General features: G+C 55.3%; 1 protein-coding gene across 2 annotated transcripts in view; it reads left to right on the top strand.

Moving 5' to 3' along the window:
- Nucleotides 1-1,685: 1,685 nt before the first annotated feature.
- Nucleotides 1,686-14,641, top strand: part of OTUD7B (OTU deubiquitinase 7B) — a 33,549-nt gene continuing 20,593 nt past the window's right edge. The window contains exon 1 of one of the 2 annotated variants that reach the window (XM_040618509.1): nucleotides 1,686-1,790. The gene's annotated coding sequence lies outside the window, so the exon portion shown is untranslated. Of the gene's footprint in view, nucleotides 1,791-4,835; nucleotides 7,691-14,641 lie in introns of those variants that run through there. The other variant, XM_040618510.1, reaches the window with a different exon arrangement.

Consider the following 14,641-nt stretch of genomic DNA (forward strand, 5'->3'; position numbering starts at 1 on the left):
TCTCCACGAGCGGATCTCGCCTTCTGAACAAACACGGCAGCGGGGGGGAAAAGCCTCCGGGGAGGCCGGGGCTCCATGGCACAGACTGTTCTTTCTTTGCTGGACTTTTCTCTGCCCCTGACACGATAAACAATCCTTTTGTGTGAGATATAAACAACGCTAGGTTGCTGACGGAGAACAAAGGCAGCGATTCAGGGCTGGGATCAGCTGAACGCCGCGCATGATGGGCCCTGCGCCGCCTCTCCCGTCCAGGGCTTTGCCATCGGCCACCACTGACCCCAGCAGCCCCCAGACTCCGGCCCGGGACCCTGCCCCAATTTTGAGGGACAGGGCTGAGTGGGGACATGGACCGGAGCAGCACGGATGCCCGGCTGGTGGCTCCCTGTGGGAGCTCTGCTGGGTTTTCCCAGTGTATCCCAACGGCAGCACCAGCGGCATCACGACTCTCCTTGTCCCTCCGCTTGGCTTTGCGTCCTCCTGGCTCTGAGAAATAAGCCGCGGTGGCACCCACGGCAGCGGGAATGCCAAGCACTCAGCCGGGCTTTCCTGCTCCCACAGGCCCCGGTGCCAGCCAGCCCACTCGGCATTGTCCCCCCAGGCCATGGGGCAGAGTGGGGGGCCGCATGTCCTTGCCCTGGCTGGGAAAGCAATTCCCGGTGGGAATTGGTCTCAGGGGCCCGGGCACCTTCCCCTTGGGCTCCCGGGTTCCCAAGGCACAGGCCCCACATAGGGGGTCAGGCCCCACATGGGGGGTCAGGCCCCACACTGGGGGGTCAGGCCGCATGTGGGAACATCCCACAGGATGTTCAGGCCCCACAGATGCTCTCAGGTCCCACATGGGGGGTCAGGCCCCAGGAGCCCCATGAGGGACATTCAGGCCCCACACTGGGGGCTCACAGCCTGTGCAGAGGGTGAAGCCCCACACAGCGGTTGAGGCCCCACATGGGGGCTCAGGCCCCACTCAGGATCTCAGGCCCCACATGGGGGGTTGAGGCCCCAGGGGCCCCATGAGGGACGTTCAGGCCCCACAGTGGGGGCTCAGGGCCCATGCAGAGGGTGAAGCCCCACATGGGGGGTTCAGGCCCCACCCAAGGGCTCTGGCCCCATTTAGGACGTTCAGGTCCCACTTGGGCTCTCAGGCCCACATGGGGGCTCAGGCCCCACTGGAGATCTCAGGCCCCATGTAGGAACATCCCACGGGATGTTCAGCCCCCACTGATGGTCTCAGGCCCCACGTGGGGGGTTGAAGGCCCCACATGGGGCGTTGAGGCCCCACTGGGGCTCAAAGGCCCCACATGGGGGCTCAGGCCCCACTCAGGATCTCAGGCCCCATGTGGGATGTTCTGGCCCCACATGGGATGTTCAGGCCCCACTCAGAATCTCAGGCCCCACATGGGGGGCTCAGGCCCCACTCAGGATCTCAGGCCCCGATCGGGCTCAGGACCCACACTGGATGTTCTGGCCCCACAGGGGCTCTCAGGCCCAACTCGGGTTGTCCCGGCCCGACTCGGGCGGTTCCGGCCCCACTCGGGCTCTCAGGCCCCACGCGGGGGCCGCCCCCGGCGCGCGCCCCCACCCCGCCCCGCCCCTAGGGGGCGCCCTGCTCCGCGCAGGCGCCGTCGGGGCGCGGCGGGAGCGGGGGCGGTGCCGCCATTGGCTGGGCTGGGCCGGGGGCGGGGCGGCCGCGTGCGCCCGCCAAAGCGCTCCGGGCGGGAACGGCGGCTGCGGGCGGCGGCGGCTCCGGCGGCGGCTCCGGGCCCCGGCGCCGGGCGGTCGCGCACAAGGCGCAGGTAGGGCTGGGCCTGGGTCGCGGGGGCCGGGCGGGGGCATGGGGCTGCCTCGGGGGGCGGCGGGGGGGGCCCGCCTGGGCCGGGAATCGGCCGGGGGTGACGGGGTCCGGGACTGGGCCCGGGTCGTGGCTGGGGGGCCCCGAGGGCGGGCCCGGGCCCGTTGGGCGCTGGGGGTCCCGGCGCCGAGCCCCGGTATAGGCCGGGCGCCGGGAGTGGGGGGTCCCGGGGCCGAGCCCGGTTGTGCCCCGCGGTGGGGGGGTCCGGGGGCCGTGTCCCGGGGTGGGGGGTCCCGGGGGCTCCCAGCTGCCCCCCCCCCGCTCCTGCCTGGTGAGGACCCCCCGGGCCGGGGCTCCTCCGCTCCGGCAGCACCGCCTGTTCCCGGCCCACGGCGGGCCCCGCAGCGGGGGGTCGGTGGCCTCCAGCCCCCCGGGGCCGGTCCCCGCGGTTCGGGCTGGAGTGGAGCGGCGGGCAGGGGGGTCCGGCCGGGCCACGGGAGCCACCGGGCCGGGGTCCCTGCGCGGCCCCATCCCGAGCTGGGCGCTGGCTCGCCCGCAGTGTTCCCGCTTGTGGTGACTTTTTTTGCACGAAATAATCGTAATCCGGTTACTTTTCCTCCGCTGCGGATCAAGCGGGATTGCTGTTGGCAACCTGGAAATCCGTGCGGCTTTGCCATCCCGTGTTTTGCGTCGGAACCGGAGCAGCCTCCATCCTACCGAGGGCTCGTCCCGGTGAAAAGCCCCGTTGCTTTTTTTTCCCCCCCCCCGATGCCGGTTCACCAGCACCGGGCGGGAGCGTGGAGAGCTGTGAGTAACCGTCGGGGCTGGGCTCGGTTCGCTCGGCCAGACACGAGCTTAAAAACAGCTCCAGAGTTTACTCATCTTAATCTGGGGAGGAAAGGGAGTTTCTCGTCCGGCTAATTACAGGTTGTCTCGCTGCTGAGCCGTGGACTCCGTATGCTTTCCTTGTGGGCGAGGAGGCTGGCGGTGAGTCACCGGCTCCAACATCTCTGACAATCCCATGCTTAAGGGAAACGTCTTTGCACCGACGCCGTGGCGTGGGAGTCGCTTACGCAAGGAGCTCGGTAACGGGACGGATCCTCCCGGGAGGCGGCGACAGCTCCCTGTTACACCGGGGAGAGCGCGGCTGGGCTCGACGCCGTGTCCCACCGCTTGCCCGTCTGTAAAATGGGCTAACGCCGGCGCGGTGCTGTGTGCGTGGTGCTTAGGGGCACAATGCTGGCGACGATGCGCTTGCAGCGTGTGTGGGGGGATGAATTTCCACTTTGAATTGCAGGGGGAGTAAAGATGATATTGTTGGTGTAAGTCGAGTAGCTGGAAAAGCCCAGCTCAACGGCTGGATTTCTCCAGATCACCGAAAACGTCACATTTTTTCTTCTTCTTCCTGACTCTGCCGTGTGTTTCCAGGCCTTGGCGAAGGCTGAGCGCCGTCGCTGCCGTTCGTACGGTGCAGTGGGAGTCTCGTGTTTGGGTTTGCTTTCTGCTGCAGCCGCTCCCGATGTTGGAGGAGCAGCGCTTTTCTGGGTGCGGTGGTGTAAAGCATGTGCAAACCTCTTGTATCGCAGGAGGAGGGTGGGCTGGTCGCTTGGACTTTAAAGCGCTGTGGCCATTTTTTTTTCTTTGGCGCTTCCCTTCATAGTGATTAAAATAAAAGGCCTCGCGAGGCTGGTTGTGAGGGTTAATAGTTTCTGTAGGACAAAAGCTGCTGTTTCAAGTAGGTGTAAAAGGAAAATAAACAGTTGGCGCAACAAGTTGTGGCATCACAGCTTTAACCTGCGCGGAGCGGGGACCGCAGGCACTAAACTCCTTCCTGCTGCTTGGGAGTCGTTGCCCTGGTGTGGAAAGGCAAGCCGCCTTTTCCCGGGAAATACAGGGGGTGAGAAAAACCGCTTTTTCCCAGGAAATACAGGGGATGTTCTCGATGGAAAATGTACTGGCAAAGCCGCTGTGCGGCAGCTTGAGCAGCGCCTGTCTGCACTGTGGTGTTTTTTGGGGGAAAGCGATGTTTAATCGCCTTGAAGGTGCTTTTTTATGCTTGCTGAGGAAGTTTATAGAGGGGCGGCGGGGCAGCAGCTTGCAGCTCTTAAGAGTTGATACAGCTGGAAGGGAAATGTGTCGGGATGCTCGTGCGGAGCGTGCAGCTTGGAAGAGCCAGGCTTTCTCCGAGCGCGGCTGGAGGTGTGAAACATTTGCCAGCTCTCGGCGTGCAAGCGGTGGATATTAAGCGATCAAATCTCTGCTGGAATAGAGGGAGGCAGGGGACGCAAGGAGGAGTTGTGTGCCCAGATACTTCCCAAGATCAGGAACGTGGCCTTTCTGGCGCTGTAGGTTTTGTGCTCGTTCCTCATTTTCTGCTGGGTTTACTGTGTTTCTGACGAGTTGGTGCTGTGCAGCTGCAGCGGGATGTGATGCTGCTCTCGCCCCGTATCCAACAGGTGCCTTGGCCCTGTGAGTGCTTGAGTTAAACTGTAAACTCATGCAAATGACAGAAAGATTGATATACACAGCGGGAAGGGGGCTGGATCAAAATACTAGGGGGAGAAAACGGTGTGGAACTGGTGGCAGAATCCACCGTGGCCTGGTTTGCGGAGGAGCTGGTTATGAGCATCCCGCCGGGAGGCTGGCAAGGACAGCGAGTGCCGGGCGCTGCGGCGAAACCGGGGTTTGCGCTGGAAATAGTCGTGACCTGATTTAAGCAGGTGAATTTGTCTCCGTTTGAATTTGCCTGCATGTGGCCTTGGAGAAAGAGGCGTTTGTTTTAAACGCGTGCCGCGGCGTGGGCTAAAACGGGAAGGGAGCCTAAGACGGGTCATTAAATAATTACTGTAATTCTTGGGAGTATAACCCTGCTCCCGAGAACGTCATGAGAGCGGGTGCTGCCGCGCTCATCAAATGATTTAATGGCTTTATCAAGCCACAGCGTAAGGAAGGACAGTTTTAGGAACCTCATCATTTCTTCTCCTTCTGTTCCTGCCGCCGCCATCCCTCATCCTGACGAGGCAGTTCGTGCAGCCCCGCGAAGCAGGGGGTGTTTATTGACTGAACTTTACAGCCCTTCGTTGCCCCCGTGTCCTGGCTGCTGCCTCCCGCGCTGGGATGCGCAGCAGCCCCGTGCCCTCTCCCCTGGGCAGCTTTCGGGGATGAAAAGTCGATGCTTAAGTGGAAGCAAGGATGCTGTGAAAACCAGATTACGTGTGCTCATCCTCGTTAATTATCGGACTGTAACAACAATCCTTTTTTAACGTAGTACACGATCCACGTTGAGGTTTGAGCCCTTGTTTTCCCTTCAGCACCAAACAGAAATTTATCCCGAAAAGCCCAAACCCTTTCGAAAGAGGAGTTGATAAATAAGAGTGATGATCATGTGGGTAGAGCCTCAGAATTAATGAAGCTTCTGTGTTTGTGTTGGAGACTTTTCCAGCTTTTACACGGTTTGGAGGCTTCATGCCCGTGCGGTGCCGACGTGCTCTTCACCCCAAGTTTTAGAATAATCTGGGTGTTGAAATTAGTGCGGTTTTATTTAGAGCAATGGGAAGCAGGTGGCTGTAGCTCTGGAAAACAGGGTGAAGTTTCTATTTAAAAGCGGTTAAGCATATGAAAATCGTCATGTTTTTATAAACTCTCACTGAGACTCTTGCTTCACTGCTGCTCTTCTCGTGCTCTGACTTTTGAGCAACAGCGTGTTTTTTTAAGAACGCCTTTTCCCTGCTGGAAAAACCTCCACTTGCGGGGACAGCATGCTGTCCTGAAGGAGCCTGGGTCGTGCCAAAAATCTGCAGGAGGCTTCTGAGCTCGGCTTCTGAGGCTGGGGTACGGCGGGACGGGGACTCCAGGAAGAGCGGCTCGTACCGAACGCGGGATGCTGCAGCCCAGCGACCTCAGTGCTATGTCCGACCTGGCCGGGAGCTGCCTGACACCTCTGTTTACAAATATTCTGCTTTCTGCCTCTGTTTACAAATCATATTCCGCTTTCTGCCTTGTGGACTGGCTTTTTGCACCCGCAGCGCCCTTTCCTTGGGCTGGAGGAGTGGGCGAGCTCGTAGCTTTTTGTCAGGAATAACTGTTTGGCTGAGCTTTGGCGACGGGGGTTCGGTGAGGATCCATCAAGCCAGTTTGATTTTTGCCCTGGGTGAAGCGAGAGCTGCGCGGGCCCTATCCTGTCTTGCACAGCACCTAGTCGGAGCTTAGCGACCACGATAAAGGTATTAGGTCAGGTCAGGCTCAGCGCAACACTGCTAATCCCGGCTTGGTTTTGGCTGCTGTCGCGTGCGTTAGGTAACCTGCGGGTGTCGGGTCAGGGATGCGGGCTGGGGCAGAGGCAGCATCCCGCGGCTGTGGGAAAGCGGAGAAAGTGAGGAACCTCCCTGGAGGAGCTTCAGATCTTGCTCGTTTGGAGCTGAGCCGCATGAGTAGCTTATTTTGCTCGTAGCTATTCCGATAAGGCTCGTTAAGTAAAGAGCAGGGCTCGGCCAGCTCGGGCGCGGGGCCACTCACGGCGCCGATGTCTCGCCTCAGTTTGCACCATGACCCCGCCGTCGGGGTGAGGCTTGGGTGCAGCTCCACGGGGAGAGCGAGCCGGCCGCCTTTCGCTCCGTGTCAGCACCAAGTGCTCTCCTTGCACCGGTTTTGGGTGGGATTTTGGTTTGGGAGTCGGGCGCGTTGGCTGCATGGCTTCTCGGAGCTTCCTCCTGCTGGAGCTTGGGAAAGCCAAGCAGGTGAGCGACGTGGGAAGTGCGGAGCGTCTGGCTGGGGCCGGCAGAGCGAGGTCTTGCGGGGATTTTTGGCACCCCCTGCCTTGGTCCAGCTGGGAGATGCTCTCTGCAGGCTGGGACGCGGTGGAGGTGCCCGGCTGAGGTCGTGCCACGACTTTGTGCGGCTGGGACCGGAGCCCTGGTGACCTGGCTGGCGTTCCTGCCCTCCTCCAAAACCCACGTGGTGATCCGGGGGAAGAGGCGTCGCCCTTCCAAGCTCCTTAAATATTCCTAGAAATACCTTTGGAAACGTAACAGAGGCCGCCTATGATACAGGAGCTCCAGGTCATGTTTAATACTTAGTTTTGACATCAGCCCTTAAAAACAAATCTCTCTTTTTCTGAAGTACGTGGTCTCCGCGTGATTGAAATCTGAACAAAATTAGAAGCCTGAACGGTCCATCTTTTCTGTGGATTGGGTGAAATGTTTATTTAGTTAAGTGTGCTTGATGATTTTATTTTGGTTTTTGCCCCTCGTTATGCCCCAGATGACACAAGTGATGAAGCTGAGCTACGCTGAATTATTTTTACCTTCCTTCTGATTTCTTCCCTTGGTCCCTTTTAATGTGCCTGGTGGAGTTAGGGCAGGGACCAGGATGCTCCGCATCTCTCCGGCAGGTCCCTACTGAAACCTGGCGAATTAATTTTGGCGATGCCTTACCCTGCAGGGAGCGAGGGAGCTGCGGGGCGCTTGGCTTCTGCGTGTTTTCTCTGACTTTACCCTTGGTTTAGACCAGCGTTTGGTATTTGGTGTTTTAATCAGCGTTAGGAAGGAGGAAGGTTTGCGTCGGGGTGACCGAAACACGGCTCTTTCCTCGCTGAAGGCAGAGGGAACCCGGGCAGGTTCTCGCCGCCTGGAAGGATGCAGTTTTGCGGTAGCGATAGGCGGAGGCATCCGTCCGGCGCGTTGGGATGCGCAGCTTTCACTCTGTGTTTCAGGGTGTGGTGACGGAGCGAGAAGGACTGTTTGTGTAAGGATCGAGCTTAGCAGAGTTCAGAGCTCGGGGTGACTCACGGCTCGCTGCATCGCTCCACTTGAAACGACGCCGTGCTGCGGTGCTGGTGTGGGCTGGGGGGAAGAGACCCTGACTGATGGCTCAGAGTCCCGGCAGGAGCAGCAGAGGAGCCTGCAGGTAATGTAATAACCCCCTGCGTGTCACCCGTGCCGGGGGAGCCAGCGACGTTTAGCGTGGCGCGGCGTGAGGCTTTGCTGCTGGTGGGGTTTTGAGCCTTAAAACCACAGGTGGCGTAAATTTACCCCATGAATCGGTTGGCTTCTACCTCCTGAAGACCCCCAGGATGCTCTGGCCTGAGGCCACCTGGTCCTTTCTTCATTGTGCTCCTCGTTAGCAAACCTGTGCTGGCTCAAAGGCTGCTGCCACCCCCCCGGGGCCGTGCCCTGGGTGTGCCCAAATCGTAAGAAAAGAAATTTTATAGCAACTAGGCTGGGAAATGCACCTACCCAGCTCAAACTCTGTTTAAAATCAGAATATTTGCGTGCAAAGGGGGTATTTCAACGCGCTTGAGGACAAAAGTCCTCCTGGGTTGCTGGTGCCTTTGACAACGTTGACTTAAAAGCTGGAGTTTAAAAAGGAGGGAGGTTGTGGCGACTTTTGACGCAAAAGGAAACATTTTCCTTGGGCTGAAACTGTTGAGTTTCCGAATATAGTTTGAGCTACTGCGTCCTGCTGCCTGGAGCGAGCAGGAAGCGGATGCCCAGGGGCTGGGGGAGGACACCTGCCTCCCACTGATCCCCCTCCCCAGACCAAGACACCCTCAAGGCACCGCCGAGAGCTCGGTCCTGAGCTCAGCTCCCGGTTCTCTGTGCAAGCCGGGACGCCGGGGGGTTCGTCAGGGCAGCACCAGGCAGCTGGGAGACTGGCTAAAAAAAATAAATAAGTACCAAGTTTTTATTTCTTTATTCAACCTGCTTTTGAAGATTTCACGCCGCGCTGCTGGTTCGGCTGAGATGGGCTTGCAGAAACCAGGGTGGTCTTCCTGTAAAAGCGGGCAGGATGATGGAGGCTCCTAAATATTTGCCATGCTGAAGGCTCTTATCAGGGGTGTTGAGCACATGCTTGTAAATTTGCATTTTCTGCGCTTTCTTCTGCTATTTGCACACAACTGATAAAGCAGCTGCTGCGCCAGGGTGCCAGGGGGAAGGGGGTTTGGAAGAAGAGCTCGGTACGTTGCTGGATGGTGACTGGGAGGGTGAGCCTGGGGTTAGGTCTTGTATGAAACCTCGTGTTGTTTGCAGGAAAAAAAAAAAAAAAAAAAAGTTTTCTCATAGGGGAGTCGCCTCCTTCGTGCGCTGATGTTGTTCCTTCCGCGGCTCGCAGGGGACCGCGCTCCGCAGGTATGACAGCGTGTTCGGGCACGACAGCAGAACGGGGTGAAGTATTTCCAGTAGCAATGAAGTCAGTCACCCTTTCTGGACAGGACAATGAAAAAAAAAAAAAAAGAAAAAAAAAAAACCCTAAACCCCAGTGAATCAGCCTGAAACCATTTGCTGCAAAACACCTCCCGAAATCCCGACACGTGGCCGGAGAGGGGCTGGGAGTTGGAGCCGGTCCCCTCCTTGCTCTTGTGGATTCCAGCAACACCCTGTGGCTCGTGCGCTTCTAGAAACTTCTCCAGACAGAGTGTGATTTGCTAATAACCTTTTAGCTTTGCTTTGGGCCCGCGGTATTGAAGCTCGGGGCGGTCAGAAAGCTGTTGTACCTTGAGTGGCTTCTTGTGGATGGGCAGCAGGAGCGGTGACGGTGACTGATTTTTTTTTTTTTTGGGGGGGGGGGGGGTGCAGAGAGAGCTGCCATTGCCCCGACATCCCTTCCCGTTGGGTTAGTGCCAAGCGGTTCCTGCCTTGTCATGGAGAAATCGCTGCAGGCAGCGGCAAATCCACGCCTTTCCTCAGACCTGATCAGCCTGTAAATTGCTTTTATAAGCCCTTATAAAGAAAAAAAATTATTTTTTTTTTTTTTAAAAAAAAAAAAGGCTGGTCTTGGTGAGGCTCAGCCCCGCAGCTGGCTGTCCCTCGTGCTGGAACCCGGTCCGGAGCATAACGAATTTGTTATTCATTAGCCTTGAGTGTTGTGCTCTTCTGCAGGTGAACGGTTAAAACACCGGCCGGGATCTTCACCTCTGACTTCCAGGCGAATCCCGTTGCTGTTTTTCTGGGATTTTCCCCAAGGTTATATGTGAAGCATCCAGTGGTGCCTGCCCGGGACGTGAAAACTCTTTCCAGGCTCGTGTTTTCGCTGCCTAGCACTCGCGGGTCTCCTGCTTGCAAATCCTTCCAGTGTCTCATAAGGGCGAGGCTTAATTAAGCTTTTTATCACATTTTACAAGCATTAGCTAACGAAATGTCGTGGCGTCCCTATGGGGTAGGTGTTTTTCCGCTTACCCTAACCAAGCCGTTTGTGTCGGGAGGGAGATGCTTTGGAACCCGTGCCGGCCGTTACGCCGAGATGCTCTAAAAAGACGTGGATTTCCCCGAGGTTTGAAAACGCCAACATTGTCCCGTGCCCGCACAGCGCAGCCGATGGAAATGTCAGACCGGAGGCTCCCGGAGATCTGAACATCCATAAAAACAAGCGGTTTTTAGGACGGCTGGAAATGCAGCTGGTGGCCTCAGCTGGCGGCGTCTGCAGCTTGTAATTAAAATTTGTGTGTTCCTGAAGGAGGAGGAGGATGGAAAATGGGGTGAACGTGGGTTCCGCCGGAGCTGCGCTGAGCTTTTACCCCATTTCTTATCTTTATGGTGCTTGGGCGAGAGCCGGGGGGCATGGGAAGGGGGCAGGGTGCCGGTGCCTGGGATGAGGGGGGAGGAAAGGCAATCCTCTCATTTTACTCATGTTAAAATTTAAAACACCAGCGTTAGCCGGATGGGGAAAAGCGGAACGCCGAGAGCTGGAGGGTGCCAGCGCTCGCCTCCAGCGCGGAGTTGGGTTATTTTTTAACCAGGAGCGAGCGGCTCCGGCTCTGCTCCCTCGCGTTTTGCCCGCGTAGCTGGGCGCCGGCGGCACAGCAGAGCAGGCGCTGGGCTCGGGGGATTCCTGCCAGCCAAGGACATCGTGGTTTTCCCCAAACGCGGCGTCACACGCGGTTCGAAGCCAATATTGACACCGCTGTCAGCTCCGGAGCTCGCGCGGCACATCCTGGGTGGAAGGCTCCGGGCGAGCCGCCGGTGCTGCCGCCGACGCTGGGAGAAGGTTGGTTTTTCCCTGGAGCTTTTCCTCTTGGGACTCCTCTCGCTGCTTCGGCTTGTTTGGTTTGGGTTTTAACCCCTGCTGCCGCTTTGGTTTGGAGCTCGTTGCCCCTGGGCTTCGCCGGTTTTTCACCGACGCGCGGCACGCTCTGGTGAAATCCGTTGGCTGAAAAGGGGCTGAGCATCTCCTACAGTTTCAAAAATCTGGACCAAAAGTAGCTGGGCTGGAAACCTTCGGCGGATTTAATGCTCTGCAGTTACCAGTGGAAGGCAGCTCCTCGCGGGAGGCGGCAATGGGATGGATAATCCCCATCGGGGGTGTTGCGGCGCCGCGGTCAACCTCCTACCGGTGAGACTGGAGCAGACATGGAACCGTGGGAGAGAAAATGCGATGGATCTCGGGAGAGAACAGCCACGGGGAGCTGCTGGAGGGAGGGAACTGGATTACAAATCCAGAAAATTAGGATTACAACGAAGGGCCTGGAGCCCCAACCCCCGCATCCTGCAGCGGCCAAACCAGCACGCGGTTTATTCCCTTGGAAGTGATTTTTTTATTATTTTTTAATTATTATTATTTTTTTCCCCCGTATTTTTAAGATAGAGCTGAACAGGAGTAAACATGCTGCATCCCTCAGCCTGGCTTCCCTGGGGTGTTGGCGGGCAGGTGGCTGAAATGGGATCAATTCTGTGCGTTGGAGACGGGGCTGGGTACATATTTTGCAGCATCCCCCCCCCCTCCCAAAATGTGCCAGATGCCACATAAACACCCACTGCTGCGCTGCCGCCCCATGCCCTACCTGCCAAATACTTTTACTGACAGGGCGCAGATAACAATGCGCAATTGTGCGCGTCCCGGCGCTGCGGTTATTCAAATAAATAAAAATCTTTCCCCAGATTTCGCTGGGAAGGAGGCGTTTACCTTCCCCGACATCGCTTCTGCTCCTCTATGCAAATTTTTTGGGAAACCTCATCCATGTGAGGCCGAACCGAGGTATAAATCCTCCAGATTTACGGAGCGGAGCTGCTGTTGGCACCTCCAGGGGGGACAGCACTGTCGCCTTTTTGCAAATAAAAGCATTTTGATGTTTTCTGGATGTGGGTTTGTTTTGGCAATATTATTTTTTTTTTTCCTCCCCCCTCCAAATTTTGAAAACTTCAGCCAGGGACGCATGACAGCTCCCCAGCGAATTAATTTCGGTGGGGGTGTCACCTTTGGTGTCACTCCCGTAGGTGATGGCTTTGCCCCCAGGAAGCGGCTGGACCCCGCGGCGCTGCTGTTGTGATTTGAGCTGTGGCGTTTGTGCTAAAAGCAGGAAAAAAGTTTTATTTCCAATCCCCTCCCCCCCCAAAAAAAAAAAAAAATTATGGGAAGGTGATGATGGAGCCTTATCGCAATGGGAGGATCACTGCCAAGAATTCCTGCCCGCTTTGGGGAGCTCTGAAGGCTGTTTTAATTGAGAGTTGATAACAAAGCCGCGCCAGCTGGCTCCGTGCCGGCAGTTTTCCCCCCCTCTCAAATCCGGATTTTTATTATCCGAAGAGCTCGGAGATGGGAATTCCCCACTCCTGAAAACGCAGTGAAGGCAAACGCGCTGGTTTGCCAGAAGCTTTGGGGAGTTAAAGGAGAAGCACCTCGAGGGATGCGCGAGAGGTGGGAATATCTTGGAGGAGCGTCGGCAAGGGGGAAGAAAATGACGGGAATGTTGGGAAGCGCGCTTTGTCGGTGTTTCTGGGTCTTCCCTCCCGTCGCCAAGCAGTTCTCATTAACGTCTTTGCAAATTAAGGGAATTTTGGTTCAGCTTTTCGCTGCTGGGAAGATGCTGGACGGGTGGTGGTGGGAGCCAGGACTCAAAATCCCGCTCTCCCTTTGCGCGCAGCCTGGAAGAGAAAAACTTTGGGAGTATGGGACAGCACCTTTGGGCTTTGCTTGTTGGGGTTTTTTTTTGTTTGTTTGTTTTTCCCCTGGAATAGCTGAAAACGTAAATATTTAGGAAGTAGCATTTCCTTGAAGCACTGATGATGGGGGGGGGGATTTTTCAGAGGACTTCAAGAACATAATGGATAAAGAAATAATGGATATTTGGGATGTGATGGATAACGGGACCGTGGGGTAGGATGCCTTTCTTCAGTATCCCGGATTTGTACCAAAGCTGTGGAAAAAAAACCTCAGAGGGACCATTTGCTAGAGTGGCGAATTCATCCCCCAAGTCCCGTTGGCAGGTTTTGCAGCCGGAGCTTTGCATCTGCGGCCGCCGCGCTGGCGATGTCCCTCCAGTATTTTCAGGCAATTTTTTTATTTGTCCTGTTGCCCTTTTGATCTCATTCTGATGAAATACCGGAGGAAAACTGGCACCTTAGGGCTTTTTTTTTTTTTTTGGGGGGGGGGGGGGGCGGGGGATGAGATCCCATCGGCTCGGGATGGGGATGCTGGTGGCCACGTGGGCTTCAGCTGGATTGTTCCGAGGATGAAATCATGGTTATTCAGCATTTAATTTGCCTTAATTCCCACCGGAGCATCCTGCAAATAACTCAGTATATAAATAATAATATAAATATAAATATATAAATAAACTAACCTGGGATTTAGTCCCAAACACGTTGTCATCAGCACTTTTCTGTTTGCAATAGAAGGGGAAAAGCTGGTGTAAGGATTGTACCCCGCGGTCGGGATGGCACCGTAGATGCTGGGGTGCACGTGTCGCCTGCAGCCGTTGCTGGACAGTGAATTTTATTTTATTTTATTTATTTTACTGTCCGAACACACGTCGTTTCGGGGTTGCCTTCAGCTAACAACAGCCCCAAGATCGCCGCGGCGATAAAAAAAATGGAATAATTTTTCTGCACACATCCAATTAATAAGCGAACGACCCGCCAGCGGGGCAGTATTTAGCCATCAAAGCCAGGTTTTGCCCATTTTTGAGAGTAATCCTGAAAAAAAGGCTTTTTTTCCAAGGAAAACAGGTTTCGGCGTCTTCCATGTAACACTGAAATTGCCTCTCCTACGCTCGGTACAGCAATGCCTCCTTCGATCAGCCTGGCACATTTTTTTTCCCCTCTTCTTCATGTACGAATTTTCAGTTTGAGATTATTTTAAATTTTTTTTTCCCCAGCGGTTTCTGTTCCTCGACAGTAGAATTTTTATCATGACCCTTTAACTGAAAAATAAAATAAAAAATTAAAAAAAAAAAAAGACAACCCCACCCAGCAGAGCTGTAACTGAAAAATAAAATAAAAATTAAAAACAAAAAAGACAACCCTACCCGGCAGAGCTTTAACTGAAAAATAAAATAATTTAAAAAAAAAAAAAAAAAAAAGACAACCCAACCTGGCAGAGCTTTAACTGAAAAATAAAATAAAAAATCATAATAATAAAAAAGACAACCCCACCCGGCAGAGCCTTAACTGATAAATAAAATAAAAAATTTTTTTAAAAAAAGACAACCCAACCCAGCAGAGCTTTCTGCCCAGTCCGGGCTCCCGCTGCTCGCCGTTTCAGGGGGGAGGAATGCAGAAAATCAGGATTTGAGCACACACCTTTCCAAATCTCCGGACCTGCTAAAAATTCAGATTTACGTAATTCGCCTTCGGGCAGGCTCTTTGCTCCCTTCTGGGAAGGTGATCCGCACCGGTCACTTGTGGTTTTCTGCAAGGAGGAATTGTTTGGATTTTATTTTTATTTTATTTTTTGCCTGAAAGGGGCTTTTTATGTTGTTCTAATGCTGATGTTTTGCTCCCAAATAAATTTAATTCCTAGTGGTGTATTCGTGATTTTGGAAAGAAAAGCTCCACCACCTTTGGGATGAGGATTGTTTTGGGTTTTTTTTCCCTGGATTTGCCACCGTTAGCAGAGCCGTTACCCCCCTTTGCATGTGGGGAG

This window comes from Falco naumanni, chromosome 20, assembly GCF_017639655.2.
Source record: "Falco naumanni isolate bFalNau1 chromosome 20, bFalNau1.pat, whole genome shotgun sequence".
Lineage (NCBI taxonomy): Eukaryota > Metazoa > Chordata > Aves > Falconiformes > Falconidae > Falco > Falco naumanni.